The following is a 20,474-nucleotide window of genomic DNA, read 5'->3' as shown; positions in this document are numbered from 1 at the left end:
GCTAGATTTTTGTAGAACCTGACAAGCTGATTATAAAACTTATATGGAAATGCAAAGGACCTAGAAGAGCCAAAACATTTTGAACAAAAAGAACAAAGCGGGAAGACTCATATACTATCTGACTTCATGACATACTAAAAAGAGACAGTAAACAAGATAATGACACTATAATCACAGTACATGTACAAATCAAAGGAATAGAATAAAGAATCCAGAAATGAACCCAGGTATATACAGTCCAATTCAAGTTGAACGAAATTATCAAGTTAATTCAATGGAAGAAAAGATAGTTTTTCAATCAATGATACTTTAACAACTGGATACCTAATGGGAAAAAATGCACCTCAAACCTTACCTCACATCATACTTAAAAGTTAATTCAGAGTTGATCAGAGACCAGGTGTAAAACCTAAAACCACATAACATCTAGGAGAAAATATTTACAATCTTTGAGTATAAGATTTCCTAGATACAACATATAAAAGCATGAATCATAAAATAAATACATAATAAATTAGACTTCACCAAAATTTAAAACATTCATTCTTTTAAAGATGCAATTTAGAAAATCAAAAGGCAAGCTATAGACTAAAAGAAAACATTGTCAATGCATATGCCTGATGAAGGACTTGTGCCCAGAATATATTTTTTATCGCAAGGAGAAGAAAAATTGACCCAATTAAAAATTAGGCAAAAAATTTGAACTGGTATTTCCAAAAGTAGATATACTAATGACTAATAAAGCACAGAAAAAATGTATATTATTAACCATAAAAACCGAATTAAAAAACCACGATAAGATACCATTACACATCCACAAGATGGCAATGGTCAAAGGAAAAAAATCAAAAGGTAAATTAGAAAATAACTTGAGACAAATGAAAATGAAAATACAACATACCAAAATGTATGGATGTAATGAAAGGCATACTAACAGGAAAGTTTATAGCAGTAAAGATTTACATTTAAGAAGAAAGCCCTCAAACAAACAACCTAACTATACCTCGAGAAACTAGAAAAACAAGAACAAACAAAAAACAAAGTTAACAGAAGGAAATAAAGATAAGAGCAGAAATAAATAGAGAAAAGAAAAACTACAGAAAATTTCAAGAATTGTTTTGAAAAGATTTACAAAATTGATGAACCCTTAACTAGACTAAGTAAAAAGAGAAGATTCAAATAACTAAAATCAGAAGTGAAAGAGGCATTACAACAGGTGCCACAGAAATAAAAAGATTATAAGAGACTACAATAAATAGATACAAGCCAATAAATTGAAAAACTTGAAGAAAAGGATAAATTACTAGAAACATACAATCTATCAAGAATAAATCATGAAGAAGTAAAATCTGAACAGAAATATAACTAGTAAGGAGTTTAAATCAGCAAAAACTTCCCAACAAATGAAAGCTTCACTGAAGAAGTCTAGCAAACATTTAAATAAAAATTAACATAAATCCCCAACTATTTCAAAATTTTGAAAAGAATACTTTTAAACACACTTGATGAAGCCAGCATCACCCTGATACCAACTCCAAAGATAAAAGAAAAAAAACTAAAGATCACTGATGTAAAAATACTCAACAATTAGCAAACTGAATTCAATAGCACATTAAAAAGATTATACCTCATGACTAAACAGGATTTATCACTGGAATACAGGATAGTTCAACATACAAAAAAAAATCAATGTAATAAGATACATTAAGAGAATGAAGGATAAAAACCACATGATCATCACTATTGATACAAAAAAGTATTTGACAAAATTCAACACCCTTTCACAATAAAAACGCTCAACAAACTAGAATAGGAAGAAACTATCTCAATATAAAGACTATATATAAAAAACATCATACTCAATGGTATAAAAATAAAAGCTTTCCAAGATCTGGAACCAAGCATAGTTGCCCACTTTACCACTTCTATTCAACATGGTACCTGAAGTCTTAACCAGAGCAATGAGGCAAGAAAAAAAAAGAAAAAAAGGCATTCAAATTGGAAAAGAAAAAAATAAAATTATCTCTGGTCACAGAAAAAAGACTTAGACATAGAAAACTCTAAAGATTCCACATAAAACAAACAAACAAAAATGTTAGATCTTAATAAATGAATTCAGTAAAGTTGCAGGATCCAAAATTAACACAAAAAAAATCAATACACTAACAATGAACAAACCAAAAAGGAAATTAAGAAAACAATCCCATTTATAATAGCATCAAAAAGAATACTTAGGAGTAAATTTAAGCAAGGCAGTAAAAGACCTATACAATGAAAACTACAATACATTGTGAAAAAAATTAAAGATGACACAAATAAATGAAAAAACATCCTGCATTCATGAATTGAAAGACTTAATGTTGTTAAAATGTCCATACTACCCGAAGCAACCTACAGATTTAATACAATTCCTCTAAAAATACCAATGGCAACTTTTATGGAAATAATAAAAAAAAAAAAATCCTAAAAGTCCCATGGAATCTTAAAGGACCCCTGATTGTCTAAACGATTTTATAAAAATAACAAAGGAAGCCTCACAGTTCCCGATTTCAAAACATAGTACAAAGCTACAGTAATCAAAACAGTAAGGTACTGGCATAAAACAGATATATAAACTAATGAAACAGAAATAGAGAGCCCAAGAATCAACCCTTATATATACAGCCAAATGATCTCTGGCAAGGGTGTCAAGACTACGCAATGGGGAAAGGACAGTCTCTTCAACAAACAGTGCTGAGAAAACTGTATAGCCACATGCAAAAGAATGAAGCTGGACACTTATCTTACACCATATACAAAAATAACTCAAGATGAATTAAAGACCTGAATGTAAGAACTAGTTAAAACACTTCCAAAGAAAATATAGTGGAAAAGCCTTGGGACATTAGATCTGACAATGATTTCTTACATGATACCATAAGCACAGGCAACAGTACCAAAAATAGACAAATGGGACTATATCAAACTTAACTTATGCATATTAAAAGGAACCATCAGCAAAGTGAAATGGCAACCTAGAGAATTGGAGAAAATAACTGCAAATCACTTATCTGACAAAAATTTGATGTTCACAATATACTAAGAACTCTCGTAACTCAACAACAAAAGGATGTAACCTGATTTAAAAATGGGCAAAGGACCTGAGTAGACATTTCCCCAAAGAAAATATATGAATGAACAAGTATAAGAAAAGATGTTCAACACTACTAATCACAAAGGAAACGCAAATCAAAACTACAATGAGATATCATCTCACACCGGTTAAGATAGACATTATTAAAAACAAACAAACAATTAAACAAAAACAAAAAACATAAACTAACAAGTCTTGGTGAGGATGTGAAGAAATTTGAATGCTTGTGGGTTGGATCCTTGTGGAATGTCTAGCAGAAATGTAAAATGGTGTAGCCACTATGGAAAACAGTATAGAGATTCCACAAAAACCTAAAAATAGAATTACCATTTAATCCAGCAATCCTACTTCTGGGTATATATCCAAAAGAACCGAAAGCAGAATCTTAAAATGATATTTGAATACTCATGTTCATTGCAGCATTATTCACAATAGTGAAAAGGAGGAAGCAGCACAAATGTCCAAAGACAGATGAATGGACAAAGGTATGATTGACTGATATATATATATATATATATTATATATATATTGTTTTATATTATACATTTTATATATTTTTTATTGTATATTATGTTTATTATATGCCTAATATATGTATTACACATATATAATATATACTATACATATCTAATATATCTAATATATATCTAATGTAATATTATTCAGCCATAAAAAAGAAGAGAATCCTGCCATTTGCAACAACATGGATAGACCTCGAGGGCTAAGTGAAATTGGTCAGATATACAAATACATATATACATACATATACATAACATACATACATACATACATACAAACAATAGAATATTATTTGGCTTTAAGAAAGGAAATCCTGTCACATGCTACAACATACATGAACCTTGAGGATATTCTGCTGAATGAAATAGGCCAGTCACAAAAGGTCAAATATTATAATAATTCCACTTATATGAGATATTTCGAATAGTCAAAATCATGAAAACAGAAAGTAGAATACTGGTTGCCAAGGTAGGGGTAGGGGTAAGTGGAGAGTTGTTTGATAGGTATTTACCAAAGAGAAATGAAAGCACATGTCTATACGAAGACTAATGTTCATAGCACCTTCATTCATAATAGCCAAAAACCAGACATAGCCCAAGTATCTATCAACAAGTAAATGGATCAACTAATTGTGATATGTTCATACAATGGAATACTACTCAGTAATAAAAAGTAATGAATTACTGATATGTGCAACAATTTACATAAATCTCAAAAATATTATACTATGTAAAATAAGAACACAAAAGAATATATGCATTCTGTATGATTCTCTTTAAATGAAATTCAAGAACAGTTCAAATTAATCCATAGTGACAGCAGATCAGTGGTTGCTTGAGGCCAGGGGTAGTACCAGTGGGATGACTGCAAAATAGTACAAGGAACCTTCCTGGATGAGGAAAAGGTTTTATATCTTCATTGAGGTCCTAGTATCATGGGTGTATGCATTTGTCAAAACTCATTAAATTTAGGCTTCAATAGGTGTATTTTATTGTATGTATATTATGCCTCGATAGAGTTGACTTTTTAAAAAATTAACTGTATGTTAGAACAAAAAAGCAAATCTCAATAAATTTCAAAGGACTCTAGTAATATAAAGTATTTCTCTAATAATGCGATTAAGTTAGAAATCAATAACAAAAACATAATCAAAATGTTTGATAATTAAGCAATAAACTCCCTAAAAAGTAGATAAAAAATTACAAAGGATTATAGAAAATGTCTTGAAATAAGTTAAAATTAAAGTACTACATATCAAAACTTATGGGACATAACTAAAGCTGGGCTGAGAGAAAAATGTATAGTTTTAGATGTATATATAAGAAAAGAAGAAGACTAAAAAATCAATCCAAGCATCCTCAAGAAGATTTAAAAAAATAAAAACAGCAAATTAAGTTGCAGGAAAGTAAAATGAAAACAATAAAGATCAAAGACACTTAATAATACTGAAAATTCAATAGAGATGACCAAGAAAGGAAAAAGTTTATTCTTTGAAAAGACTAAATTTACAAACTCCTCAAAAGACCGATCAAGAAAAAAACAAATTAGCATTATGAATAAAACGTGAGGTAATCACTACAGGTCCTACAGACATAGATTCATTATTATAAAAATGTTAATTCTCCTTAAATTAATCTATTATAGATACAGTACAATCACAATCCAAAATCCCACATGTATAGTAATGACAAGCAGATTTTAAAATGTATATTGTAAAACTAAGAATAACCAAGATAACTTTGAAAAAGCAGAACAAAGTAGAAGTACTTACTCTGCTGAATAGCAAGATATAATATAAAATAGTATAGTTTTAAAGCAAGCACAGAATCCAAAAACAACAGATAATCTGATATAATAAGGGATACAAAATATAGATCAAGACATTACTTCAGAACACATACAGTTTATATTTCACATTTCTGTGTAGAAAGAAACTTCATATTTTGAATCTCAAACTGTCTGTAAAGATCTGATGTCAGTTTGAAATATATATTTGTTCCTATTCTACTTCTTAAAAAGACCTCCTCCAAGAACAATTTTTATATATTTGAAGAAATCCTATTTGTTGATCCAAATTTTTAAAACTGAATTAGACTTTACTGAGCAGTTCTTTCTCAAGTAAATTTCAAAATTTCATATTTTCATCATAATGCAAATAGATGAGACAGGAGTCTTTTCATTATGTTATTCTTTTCTCATTTTTACATAATCTATGCAATGTTGACCATACACATTTTAAAATCACTTCCCTAGTCACTTTGTTATATCTGTTCTCTTCGGATGCAATGAATTGTTTAAATGCCATTGTGTTCTGGGCCTTGTAGTATGTTCTGTTGTTTCAAGTTGAAGAGCTGATTTGTATTAAAAGCTTTCTCTACAAAAAGCATGGTTTTTTCACCAAATCTTTTAAAACTTACATAGTTAATATATTGCTCTCATAAATATTTCTCAAATGGAACAACACAGAATTGCTATTTTCGGTGACAGTCTATACCTAAAGCCTTGAAAATCCATCTGATAACAATCGGTTAAGAGATAACTGCTGTTTCTACAATAAAGTACCAATATCTGGCTAACATAGCCTAATCCCCATTATCTAGGCACCTGAGAGAGTTGCAGCTTGAAAATGTTCATCAACTGATTTCATTATCACTACATATTACTTACCAACCAGCAACACATTCGGAATCATACAGACTCCTTTCTGAAGAAATTATAAAGGAAAATGTAAAGGTGGCACCCAAAAGTTCTTCTAAAGATCTTTTCACAAGATTCAAACAATAAAGGCTGTCATTGCGGAAATCTTGAATAACACAGAGATTTTCCAATTTTTACAAAAGTCAGCAAAAAGGAACTAATTCTTTAAACCAAGAATAAAAGCAAATACATCCTAGTTTGGGTCGTTTATTTTATTAATAAAAATTGACTATATAATCCCACAATACTCATAAAAGTCCATGGCTGGCTTTTAAGAAAAATTTTTTTTGCATTGTCTACTTTAGATTGAAGGTTTGTATCCTTTCACACTGCTTCACACATTGCCTCATGAATGGTAAACACTAAATAATTTGTTGAATTTTTCAGCTAAAAAGTATGAGATTTGGACCTTGACCCCTAACTACCTCATCAGACATTTTTCATTCATTCATTATGCTCCAAAAAAACTTGGCTAATTTTAGTTTCTAAACCTGAAAATGTTCTTTCTCCCTCAGGTCTACTGTCCATGCTGCTCCCTCCACCTTGAACATTACCCACTACCTTCTTCACTTTCTTCAGAATTCGGATGAAATATTTCTCCAGGAAATCCAAACTTGGTGAAGTCTTCCTGTTGTATATTCTTATTTCATGTTGTACTCCTTCATACCATTAATCACAATTGTAATTAAATAATTAATCCTGTGATTGATTAGTTTAATATCTGGCTCTCCCTTAGGATGTGCCACGAGTTTTCACAGCTTTATCTCCACAGTGCTTTTTACAAGCAGACTCCAAATGAATATTTGTTGCTAAATGAATTTGAACCCTAGATTTACAACTTACTAGGTAAATTTCTAACTGTCACTTAATATCATTAAGTTTCAGTTTCCATATCTGTGAAACAATGAAAAGTCTACCTTAACTGAATTGTTAGGATTTATGGAAAACTCTAAACTTTAAAATGTTATAATATATGGTGATGGAACAACATAATATACATATGACATTATTGACTTGTACACTTGAAACCTATATAATTTTATTAATCAATGTCACCCCAATAAATTTAATAAAAAATAAAATGCTGTATAAAAATGTTTACATAATTCTCAGCAAGAATATTTCACATAATATTATACCTAATATTGTCTTCAGCTGTATCTTAATCATATTAGCTAAGGTCTTTTTTTAAATCTTACAGATTATCAAGATCCTAATAGTGGAACTATCTGACAAAAATAAATACATAGTCATTAGTTCCAGTCAGTAGCATCCTGTGACGGATTCTAAGCAATGATCTAATGACTGCCAGTTTCATAATAATTGTCCATCTCATATGAAAGCCTGGGGGCCCACTGTAATTCATGTTTCAGAAAGAAGCATTTCCTATGAAGTCAGCCTCCTGAACAAATATACCAGTTAAAGTATAGATCGATAGTAGAAAGATGAGCTTCTCCAATTCACTCACAACTACAATTGAGTCAATAGACTCATGTAAATCAATAATTTGCTATATTTGCTACATTTACAGACTTTGATCTTTAATATAAACTTGGCGATAAAACAACAAACATTTCTTTTCCTATGTTCTACAGTAATCTGATCATGAATATGGCAAAGGAAAAAAAAACTATTACTTTCTCATCTGTGTAATAAATACAAACCAAATTGTTCATTAATCTCTTTCAGGTATCTCCTTCTGGTAATTATCTTCATGACAGACTTAAAAATGTGTATGTAAACAACTAAAAGCAAGATACACAGAGGGTAATTATTAGTCATATGTAATTTTATGCCTTGGGTTATATGTTTCTCTAGGTACTCCTATGGTATCCTATACATATATGTGTACATGTGTGTATATATAGGTGCATATATGGATATGTACCCATCTCACATATACACATATATAAACATACTATACATACACACATATGTACATATATAAGCTCAACTTTTGCTTTATTGTATTCTAAGTATGTAATATTTATTTGTATTCACTCCTAAAAAGTGAGCTCTTTGAAGGCATGGTCAATGTCTTTTAAATCTATATCCTCAGCATCTAGAACAGTGTTTCAACATAACAGGCATTCAGTGAATGTTTGCTAAATGGAATTTACAGTTTCTATCCATCATAATACTTTTTTTCTGACACCTGACTCACCCTTTACCACAGTCAACCTTTAGATTTGTCCATTCCCAGCTCTGAAAAAAGATGGGCTCTTTATAAAAAATACTTTCCTGATATAATTTCTGTTATTTGCTTCAAGAAAATCCAGTGTGGAGAGGCAGGTGGTAGTTAGCGTGACACACAAGTAAAATATGATTTCCCTGAGCTGATAATTTTTTCATTTTTTATATAGGTTCCTTATATCATTCTCTCCACTTTTGTACATGTTTGAAAATTTCCATAATAAAACTTTTTTAACTGAAAAAAATAACTTTCCATATAAATTTTGCATACTGTGCTTCTTTTTTGAATATTTTCACCTGGAAATGTTTTCTTCAATACTCATACTCAGGACAACATAGTAAAAAGTGGTTATTAACCAGCCCACACTTTAAATTTCTGATGCAAAGTCAGGAAGATATTAGCTCTTATTTTTTAGTGACAGTAGTCATTCCCTGACACAGAATGAAAAGAGTCAATGTGAGAGTTAATATGTCAAGTGATAACTGCAGCAACCTCACTATTTAATCCTACCCACTGCTTCCCTGGTTCAAATTTTAAGAGCGGAAATATAAGGGCATATTGACCTTTTTCTAGTCCAAAAGGCAGCATCTTCTTTTTAAAATAAAAACTCATTTCTCATTAAAAATGAGATTTCTAAAAACATTTTAATGAAGAGAAAATCTCAAGAAAATGTTAAATTGTCAAGAAAGTAAAAATCGTCAGGAAAATGTTAATTTCAGAGGGTTCCAAATTTTATAAAAATAAAAATATACACTTACATCTTTATACACACACATTTATATGTTTATATATGCAGATGTACATATACAAAAAAATCCAAAAGAAAATATATCAAAATGATAACAGAATTCTTTCATAATAAATTTTATTTTATTATTTTTATTTATTATATTTTCTAATGTCCTATATAAGGAAATATTGCCTTTATTTTAGATAATTTTAAAATCATATCGTTTGTTATATAAGTTGTTCTCTATTATAATATGAAAAAACTTATGACTTTAAGATGGCATATATTCAAGCTTAAGAAAAATGACATTGGACTTTTACTAAGAGCACTGTGACTTGCTAATAAAAATTTAAGAATAAAATACCTGGGTACACTTCACATTTTTGTATCTTCATATATTCTACTATTCTCTCTTATAGGCTATAAATTCCTAATAGGCATCAATTGCTTTATTTATTTGACATATCCATTACTGTACTATTAGAGCATAAAGTCTTAAATAATAGTAATGAGAATAATTAAAACAAAACAATTATAGCCTTTCTGATATATTAATAAGTGGAACAATGATTAGCAGTACAATTCTCTCAGATAACACTGCTCTACTGGGGGAAAAAAGAACAATTTGGCAAGTTAACTAAATCAATTAATCATTTCCATCTGCTGCAAACCATGCACACTAAAATACTCTCCCAGCTTTACTTTACTGAAGAAAATGGGACTTTCATTTGGTGTTCATATCATATCAATAGAAAGAACATGCTGAATAAGGCCTTCCGAATGAACTACTTTGAAAGCCAACAAAAGGCAGGAAGCTGGAGAATTAAGAAGAGAAAATCTTACAGGGAATATTCGTATTTGGCAGCTACTGGTGATGTGATCAGGCCCAGGACAGAACATTCTTGTTTTACTTCTCAGTATTTTCATAAAAATGATTTTTCCATTCCAACACTTACATATGCCTGTGCACAGCAGTGAGAATAGCATTCACTGACTCTCAATACATATGGTATGCATTCAGTGACATCATTCACCATTACATTTGCCAAGTCGAACCTCTCCTATAGACCACCAAAACACAGTTTCACAGTCTCAGTGGGGCTAAGAGAGTAGTTCCAAAGTAACAGGTCGGTCCTGAAGAATGGAGAGGTTATTAATATTTCATTCCATATATTCCATACACTCCCTGTCCCCTAATAAATAAAAGCCTTTGTAATCTCGTAATGTATTCAGCTTTTATTAACTCTTTCACTGTTGTTTTGCATAGTGAAGTGAATACACACTTGATGGCTCTTATTGCTACAGTGCTCTGGCAGGTGCTGTTTACTCTCTTTATGCAAGAGATTATAGAGTGAATTTTTATTAAAAAGATAGATTAAAATTACTATGTGAGTTGTAAATCATAACTCATGCAATCAATATTTTTAATTAATGATTATGAAATAAAAATCACAGCAGCTTTTCTGGCAAAGAAAGCTTTCAATAATATTCTGATTTTCTAATTTAAACATCCCACTTAAAAGATTTAAAAATGATTACATAATGGATTCTATGATCTTAATGATTCAAGATAGTTAAAAACCTTGATAATTATTTTCAAAGCAGTATTAAAGGTCCTTCTTAATTGTTTTTTTTAAACCAGTGGAAAAGCAACATTACTCAAAAAATTATTTTTTTCCATTGGTCTATAATATACAATCACACATTGTAAGTATACAAAAGCTAAAGTAAAAAGATATTGCTGCAAGATTTCAGGTGTGGTCTTGCTTCACAGCATGCTGGTTACAGAGGTAGTTTAGCAAATAGCAGAGCTCTTAGCATAAACTGTTCAAGGTTTTAAGGCAAATGTCAAGAAACTTAATCTTTGGATAATGCAACAGAGCAGACCACTCTTTTTTGAAAAGGTTCAACATATCTTCCTTTAATCCTTCTCACTTAAGGCTGGGATGATACAGGCTAGCCACTATACATGGTATATATATATTGTAAGATCTGAAATTTTGTAAATTAAACCTATTATATCCTTTTTATAAAACAGAGAGTAACATTTCTATTTATAAGAATATTTCAGTGAATTCATGTGATTTGGAAAAAGAATGATTTTATTATCCATATTTTAACGTAAATGGTAAACTAATATGGCAACACTATAAATTTTCTGAAGCACGAGCATTCTAGCTTCTTAAAAATTATTTAGGCATTCTAAAATAAAAATCAATTTATAAATATAATACACAAGAATTCTGAAAAAATAATGATTAAATTATACAATACACGCCAAGCTCCAAGATAATAGTTTTCATATGTTATCAATAATATTCACTATAACTCACTACTCTGTAGCTTATAGGTAATACTCGCTACAACTCATTTTATAGTTGAGAAATTTGGGCTCAGAGAAAATAAATAAAAGCCTAGGGTTGCACAGTTAGTAAGGGGCAGGGCTAGGTTTTCAAACTAAGTGTTTCTGATGCTAAAGCTTTCCACTATATCAACATGACCAAATTTAAAGAAACTGACAATAAAAGTATAAGGCTCAAATGCTCTAAGTTAGCAAAGAAGACTGGGACTAGAACTATAGTTTCTATAATATGAAAGTAACAGGATAAAAGCAGAAATCTAGCATTCTTTGACAGCCAAAAGTAAGGATAAATCTATTAACTATGATCAAAGATATATACTATTTGGTTAAAATATATGTAACTCAAACTACTCCCCAATTCCCATATTTAATGGATTTCCTGATATATTTCATTTCTAAAATTCTGTCATTCTATTTGTGTGCAGTATTTAAGGATAACAGCCCCCTAAAACCAAGAAATAAAATTGTCTTCTCAAATGTAAAAACTGATGAGTCCTAAATATTAAAGCAAGTGTAATTAACTGGCTAAAGAATTTCTTCCAATCAGCTTCTGCCCAACTATAGGCAAAGGAGAGTGTCATTTAAGACGTTCATTTAAGACATGGGTACCCAACAAAATTAGCAATCTAAAGAAAAAAAGAAAATTTTTCACAAAAGATAGAGTACCAATCCTCCCTTCCAACCTAAAAGAGAAATACAGAGAACTCTAGGAAGAGCTTAGGGCAATCAGAATTACAGCCAGTGAACTTCTTATTGGGTCCAGTACACAAATCACTGGGTAAGACCATCTTTGTGAGAAGGAAACTCATAAGCGCCTAAGCTACAAAATGTCTCAACCATCAGACTTCAGGAATTTCCCTTCCCAATAGCCAGGTTAACCTAGAATCTCATAATTCATCCTTAGAAAACTATATAAAGTCATTTAAACTTCTTAAATATACTTAATACACTTAATACTTATTAAAGCAACATTCTGACTATTCTAATTAGGACCATAGGGAGAAAATGCTTTCAACTCTTTACTTCACCAACATTGCTTCAATACTTCATAATATATTAAATGTGAACTCATTCAAAGTGACTATTAAGCAATTTTTCTCTTTTCTCTAGTTTTCAGACAGATAATTTTTTCAAACATTCATTAAGTATCTTGATATACATATATACTATAAATTATGCTCAGCAATTTTTAGCATAAATTTTCAAATATTCCTATCACTGCTGGTTTTTTGGGTTAAGGGAGGGGACTTCAGCATTAAAATATCAGATTTATGAAAATGAAGACTGCTATAGGGTTTCAGCTGCAAAGATTTCAGTGAACTGAAATGTTAACTGGTGGGTTTACATTAACAGATACCTGTTCTAAATTCGCAGATGACAGCCTTAAGTTTTTGAGAATTAGCATATACAATAAGTATAAATACATACACACAAACAAATCAAATTTATGTTGAAGTAACATATATGGCAGAATTCATTTATCAATTATGTAGAAAGTAAAAAAGTCTCTAAACTCTCAAGAATGATATGCTTTACTCATTAGAGGCTTCTAAGCCCTCACTCAGGGCCTAAAAAATATAAATGATGTAATAATTGATGTCCATAAAAAAGACTCAGTTCTTCTTGTCCTGTGTCAACTAACTAGCTGTGCGTCTTGGGCAAGGCACCTAATTTTTCTGGATGTCAATTTCATTACCTATAAAATAAAGAAAAGCTATTCCAGCTACCCTCTAAAGTCCTAAGATGATATTCTCACTTTTTAAGACATTTTGAACACTCTTAGTTATCCAGTTTCCTAAGCAATAGAAGATCAAAAATAGTCAATTAGAGAGAGAAGAGGGAAGTATAAGCAGCAGCGAATCACTGATAATAGTCTAAGTGACAGCTGACAAAGGAAGAGGTGACAAATATTTTATCAGACCCAGAGACCCTCACAGTAATCTGGGTCTGTTAGAAATAGAAGAAAACAGCTCTTCAAAAGTCTTTTTTCTCTTCTGGCATTTCAGTTTTGCTTTGGTCATTTTACTAACTAGAGTATGAAAAAAAACAGACAAGATAGAAGTAAAACTTATTACTTTCAAGTGTGGACAGTTAAAGCAAAACAGAACGATTTGTGAGCTTATGTTCTACTTAGGATAAATTCGAGAGAGAGAAAGTATATCCTCTGAATACATCTCTAAGTTATACACTGCTGTTACAGCTTTACAGTTATAATGCTTTTTAGTGTTCTATTAACCAATAAGACAAACTGATTTATTCCAAAAAAAAAAAAATAGTTTCTAGAATTCCAAATGAATGCAGGTAGGAAAAAATACTGGACTTGGGGTCATATGATCTGGATTTGAGACGTAATTCTACCCAAAAGCAGCAAATAAAAGACAAAAGGCAAGTCGCAGTCTTTTCAAGCTCAATTCTTATTTGAATGATTGAAGAAGATAATAATGCTTATACTTACAAAGTTAAAAGTACCAAATGGATTGAAATCTTTGAAAATGTTTTGTAATTAAATAAAACCCTTTCACAAACTAGTGTCTCATATACACATCTTACAATTCTCCATCTCCAAAGTCTGGAATAATTCATATAAAAACTTTAGCTCCTTTCAGTGAATAACTTGAGGTCAACTACATATACGAATAAACTATAAAAGTTAGTATATTTCTCTGACCAACAATGCTTGACTCACTCATAAACAAAAGCAATGACATTATCCAGTTAGATCAAACTATTGATTTCAGGTACTAATAGTTTATGGCAGACCAACTCTTCCCATCGAAAATATTCCAAAATATTCAGATAACATATTTTTTAAAACTGTCTGTTTAAAGGCATCTGGGCTGATAAAGCAACTATGATTAGAGAAGCTACTACCCCAGAGAGGAGAAAAAACAGAGGTGAGCAAACATTTTGCTGCCTCTTTCCCTGGGGGTATTGCTAATTCTGGGCAAAGGTCAAGAGGCTGAGACTCCATCCAGGCTTTCTTCTAGACAAAAGGTTGTGTCTGGAAAACACAGAAACAAGCAAAGCTTTTGATTGTCTCCTGGGGCTAGTAAAACAAAATTAGAAACTTGAAGGGCCAAGATCCCAGAGAGAAGAAAAAGGTAGAGAACTAAGCCTGACACACAGCCAGCTTTCTACTTAAGACATCTGCCAAAAATACAGGACTAAGAGTCTAAGCAGAAAGCCTATAAAAACCAGGGAAACGTTCTGAGTAGTCTCAGAATGCTGAGAAGACAAGAATTAGCACTCAGAACACATCAGGACAAAAAGCCCTGGTGAACACAGGGCTCAGTTTTGTTTTTTTGTTTTTCTGTTTTTGTTTTTGTTTTTCAGAGATTTGGAGGACACTTTATCACGCGTGCAAAGGGTAGTGTGGCGGGGACGGCCCCCAACCCCTGTCCCTGGGGATGAGTGGTCGGGCCTCAGAAGCAGTAGGATGTGTGGGTGACCCAGTGGGCCAACTCCTCCCTGGAGCGGTTGGGGCTCAGTTGACAGTTCTAGAAGGCACCTCAGCTCAATCTTTGATTGGATTAAAATGATCAACCCCCACTCTATCTGTCTAGCAGAGAAAAGAGGGAACCTTTCCAGAAGAAAACATTATCTGTAGAGTCACCAATTTTTATATACCATGTCTACCTTTCTATCAGAATTTACCAGATATGCCAAGAAAGACAGGACAGACAACCAAAAGAACAAAAAAAAAAACAGGAGAATCACAGGTATTCGGAGAGTTGGCAAATTAAAACTTTTAAGGTACCATGATTAATACAATTAAGAAAATGGAGAAACAGAAAATATTAAGAGATTGGGAATTTCAGCAGAGAATTAAAATGTATTAAAATATAAAACTAGTCTATAGCCACGCCACCCTGAACAAGCCCAATCCCATCTGATCTCAGAAGCTAAGCAGGGTCAGGCTTGGTAAGGACTTGGATGGGAGACCAACTAGGAAGATCAGGTGCTGTAGGCATAAAAAATATAAAATAAGGGATTATAATCTGACAAGGGCCTTGCAATCTGTGAGATCAACCAAGGGTTGCCTCGCCTAAAATAAATAAATAAATGAACTTAATGGAACTGAAAAAACTACTGAAATTAGGATCCAATAGATGAATTTGATAGCAGATTACTGATGAACTAGAAAGCAACCCAAAAGAAATAATGGATTGAAGCAGAGCACGAAAAAAACACTAAAAAAAAGAATGAAGTACTAATACAGGCTATAATATAGATGAGCCTAAAAAAAACAATCTAAGTCAAAGAATCCAAGCACAAAAGACCAAATATTATATGATTCTATTTATATGAAATATCCAGAATAGGTAAATCCATTGAGAAAAAGAGTAGATTAGTAGCTGCCAGAGCTGTGAGTTTGAAGGAAGCAGGGAAAATGGGAAGTGACTGGTACTAGGTACAGGATTTCTTTCCGGAAGGAAAAATATTGGTCATAATGCATGCATAACTATGTGAATATGCTAAAACTACTGAATTACATACTTGAAAAGGATATGAATTATATATCAATAAACTGCTACTGAAAAACCTAATATGTGACTTACAAGTGACACACTTTAAATAAAAAGATATAATGATCAAAAGATACAAGGCTAGAAAAAGATATAACACGTAAACACAAACCAAAAGAAGGCTGGTATACTTATATGAGAATCAGAATTTTAACAAAAATAGCATTACTAAAGATAGAGACATTCACAGTAATTTAAAAGTTAATCCAGTAAGAATATATCATAATTCCAGATCTGTATACACCCATATAATATACTGAAAATGTTGGTTCTGTAAATACACATTTCCCCCTACATCTCACTAAAGTTATTCTCCCCACTCTCTTTACTGTTGGACTTGGCCATGCTACCTGCATCAGTCAATGGGTTGTCAGTGAGCATGACATGAGCAAATGGCCAAGAGTGTCTGAACTGTTTGGATTGAGTCCTGTGCGCATTGATTTACTATAAGAAGAGAATGTCCCTGATAGTCTTACCATATCAGCAGGGGCTGCAACAACAACAATGCATAAAGTAAAACTAAATTCAACCTGCAGCCTGAATCAGAACTACACAGTCAACCCAGAACCACGAGCTAAATATAAATGTTTATTATTATATGCCATAAAGATGTACAAAGTTGTATGTTATGCAGTAAAAGCTGACGAATCCAATAACCTATCAAAATATATAATGCAGAGGGGGGAAAAAATGGCACAGATGATAGAGGCTGTGTTCATCCCTCTAGAAACCAAATCAAAGTTGTGACAGAAATGAGCTGCAACAGCAAGGAAAAATCGCCTGGGATCTAGATGAACAAGCCATACAACTACGGAGAAATCCAAGAAAGCACCCTACAATGGCAGAAGGTAAGATGGGGCGAGGACGTGGGGCTGCCGGGTCTGAATGGCTGAGTGAGACAGATGCTGCAGCAGAGGCAGACGCTTCTTAAAGGGGCCGCTTCCGTGAGCGGATTTTCGCAGTGACAGACCTGTTTTCTCTAAACACCAGTGTTGATTTGGCTGTGTGCAGGGGGTACCAGGGACTTACAGGGACACACTGTCAGAGTGATGGCCAAGGCGAGACTAACTCCATATAGAAGTACCGGCAGCATCCTTCATTCCCTGTTGAGCCCTCCACCCTACCAGTGCACTGGACACAGCACTGCCATAGCTGTGACATCATGAAACTGAATAACAAAGATCGCTCCACCCATAGGATTCTCTGAAACCCTGCCTACCCCAACTCGAGCCCCACCCAAGCCACATCCAGGGGTATCCTCAGAGAGTCAGGTGCTCCTTGCTGAGACTCACAATGGTAGAGGCAGCTGGTGTAGCCTTTTGAGGCAACTATAAGCACAGTATCTGTGGATTGTTTGTTGAATCTTAACAGGTGGCCCTGGAGGAGTAGAGGCTTGGGCTAAATTTGGCCTGCAGCCAAATTTGGTCTCAGGACTGTGTCACTGGACACCTACTTCACAAATCCATACTAATAAGACTGGGAGACTTTGGAGCTTTGCTTAGTACATAGAAAAAGGCATGGAAAGGCAGCCAAAATGGGAAGACAAAGAAGCAGAAACCATATGAGAGAACAGAACAGAGATCCAAATATAATGGAGTCAAGTAATCTAACAGATGCAGAGTTCAAAACACTGGTTATAAAGATGCTCAATGAACTTTTGGGACATGTAGATAAATTCAGTGAGAACTTCAACAAAGAGATAAAAAACGTAAAAATGGAAATGGAAATTATAAAAGGGAATCTGTCAGAAATGGAGAACACATTACCTGAGATGAGAAGTATAGTAAAAAGAATAAACAAAGGCATAAAGTGAATAAAGAAGAGGATCACGTGCCCTAACTAGAGGACAGGAAAACCAATCAGTACAATCAGAATGGCAAGAAAAAAAAGATGTCAAGACTATGAAAATAACTTAAGGAGGATATGGGACATTATTAAGGCTCCAAATATTAGTCTGATCGGTGTAACTGAAGAAAATCAAGATGCTGAACAGCTATTTGAAGAAATAATGATGGAAAACTCCCCTAACCTGATGAAGGAAATGGACATAAAACCCCAGGAAACTCAGAGAATTCCAAAAATCAGGAATCCAAAGAGGTTCACACCAAGACACATCATAATTAAAATGTCAAAGGTTACATATAAAAAAAAATGTTAAAAGCAGCAAGAGAAAAACAAATAATTACATTTAAGAGAACACCCATACAACTGACAGCTGATTTCTCAAAAGAAACTATGCAGGACAGAAGGGCTTGGCACAAAATATTCGACAGGATGAAGACCCAGGATATACAACCAAGAATAACTTGTCTAGCAAAGCTATCATTTAGAGTCAAAGGACAGATAAAGAGCTTCACAGACAAAAACAAGCTAAAAGAATTTATCACCACAAAGCCAGAATTACAAGAAATGTTGGAGGGACTTCTTTAAGAAGAAAAATGCGTATTGAAAACAGGAATAAAGAATGGTAACAACTACATTGCTATCAATAAGTACCTTAGATGGAAAAGAATTAAATGTTCCAACCAAAAGATAGAATGGCTGAAAAGATAAGAAAACAAAATCCCTACATATGAAAAGGAAAGGGATGGAAAAAAATATTGCTTTGATGAACCTAGAAGTTATTTAAATCAGACAGAGAAAGAGAAACACTATATGATTTCACTTATATGCAGAATTTAAGGAGTAAAAAGAACAAACTAATCAAAAACAGACTAACAAATATAGTGGACAATTTGGTGACAGACAGAGGGGAGGGAGGTCTGGGGGCCTGGGAGAATGGGGTGAAGGGTTAAAGAAGTACAAATTAGTAGCTGATGGATGGTCACAGGGATGAGGAGCACAGCATAGGGAATGCAATTAGCATTAATTGGAGGGTCAGGGGAGGGAGAGAGCAATTGAGAGGGATCATTTTATTAACTATATCGATGTCTATCCAATGTACTGTATGCTTAAAACTAATTAAAATTAAATATGTATATATAATGCGAAAACTGACAAAACTGAACAAAGTAGACAAATCCACAATTACCATGAAAATTTTAAAATGCCTCTTTTAATGGCTGATAGAGCAGAGAGAAAAATCTATAAGAACATAGATGAAGTGAATATTCTGCTAGGCTTATAATAACAAATTAGTATCATATCTCATTGGTTAATAATAAAATACGAATAATTTGAACAGAAAAGATTACAGCAGAAGGTATTATGTGTCATGTTTTGACAAACAAGACTAAAACTTAAGTTCAAGTCCTGTGTATAGTTGATTTTTAATGTAAAATTTAGCTTTAAAAAAATGTGCCCTTTATGCCTCCTTCTCAAATTTTGGGAAAAAATCAGGTACAATTCTTAGTCATGTACAATACTAAATATCACCCCCATTTCTCTGCTTCCCTTCACAGTTATACTTCTCCTAAAACATTGAAGAAACTTGCTTAACCTCAATTTTCTCAATACCCACCCCTACCCCAAACTCTTTCTCTCACATGAATATAGTGTGTGGCAGCACCATTCCACTGAAACCACCACCCAACATCAATAATACCTTGATATTGTCAAATGCAACAGTCATTTCTCTGAAGTCACCTTACTCAACCTCTCACCTGCCTCTGACATAATTGACTATCACCCTTTACTGAAACCGTTGTCTTTCTCGGCTTCAATTACACTACACTCTCCTGCTTTTGCACCTATTGTACAAGCAACTTCCTCTCAGTCTCCTTTGCTGGTTCTTTTTTTTTTTTTAGGTGAGGCAACCCTTGGTTGACCTCACAGATTGCAAGAATCTTGTCAGCTTACAATCCCTTATATATTTTTTTATGCCTACAGCACCTGGTCTTCCTAGGCAGTCTCCCATCCAAGTACTAACCAGGCCCAACCCTGCTTAGCTTCCAAGATCAGACGGGATCGGGCTTATTCAGGGTGGCATGGTCGTAGACTCCTTGGCTGGTTCTTAAGCTCAGCTTCTAAATTCAGTAGTTCCACAGGGTTCAGCAGCAAGCTGTCTTACCTTGCTTAAACTACACATGGTCCATAGTGATCTCACCCTATCCTACAGCTTTCAATACCATTTATATGCTGATAATTCCTAATTTTTATATCCAAACTTGATGACTTCTCTGAGCTCCAAATTCTGAAAGTCTATTTTATATCTCCCCTTAAGTCTGTTAGAAGTATCTCAAACTTAACATGTCTTTAACAGAACTCTTGATTTTATTCCTCTCCTTCAATAGTTTGTTGCTCCCCAGCAGTTACTAAGGTCAGAAACTTTGAAGTCACCTTTGCCTTCTTTCTTTTCTTTACACTTCATTTCA

At 32.9% G+C, this 20,474-nt stretch overlaps 1 protein-coding gene, 1 non-coding gene and 1 pseudogene across 4 annotated transcripts in view; 1 reads left to right on the top strand and 2 right to left on the bottom strand.

Annotated features, from left to right (window-relative positions):
• TTC28 (tetratricopeptide repeat domain 28) overlaps positions 1-20,474 on the bottom strand; it is a 609,862-nt gene that overhangs the window by 488,407 nt on the left and 100,981 nt on the right. The gene's annotated exons all lie outside the window — the stretch shown is intronic.
• Positions 15,487-15,605, top strand: LOC118603129 (annotated as a pseudogene).
• Positions 19,981-20,099, bottom strand: LOC118603511. The gene has a single exon (XR_004951220.1). It is a non-coding gene; the product is annotated as a 5S ribosomal RNA (ribosomal RNA).

This window comes from Rousettus aegyptiacus, unplaced genomic scaffold (assembly GCF_014176215.1).
Source record: "Rousettus aegyptiacus isolate mRouAeg1 unplaced genomic scaffold, mRouAeg1.p scaffold_m13_p_5, whole genome shotgun sequence".
Classification (NCBI taxonomy): Eukaryota; Metazoa; Chordata; class Mammalia; order Chiroptera; family Pteropodidae; genus Rousettus; species Rousettus aegyptiacus.
This window is presented reverse-complemented; position numbering and strand designations above follow the sequence as displayed.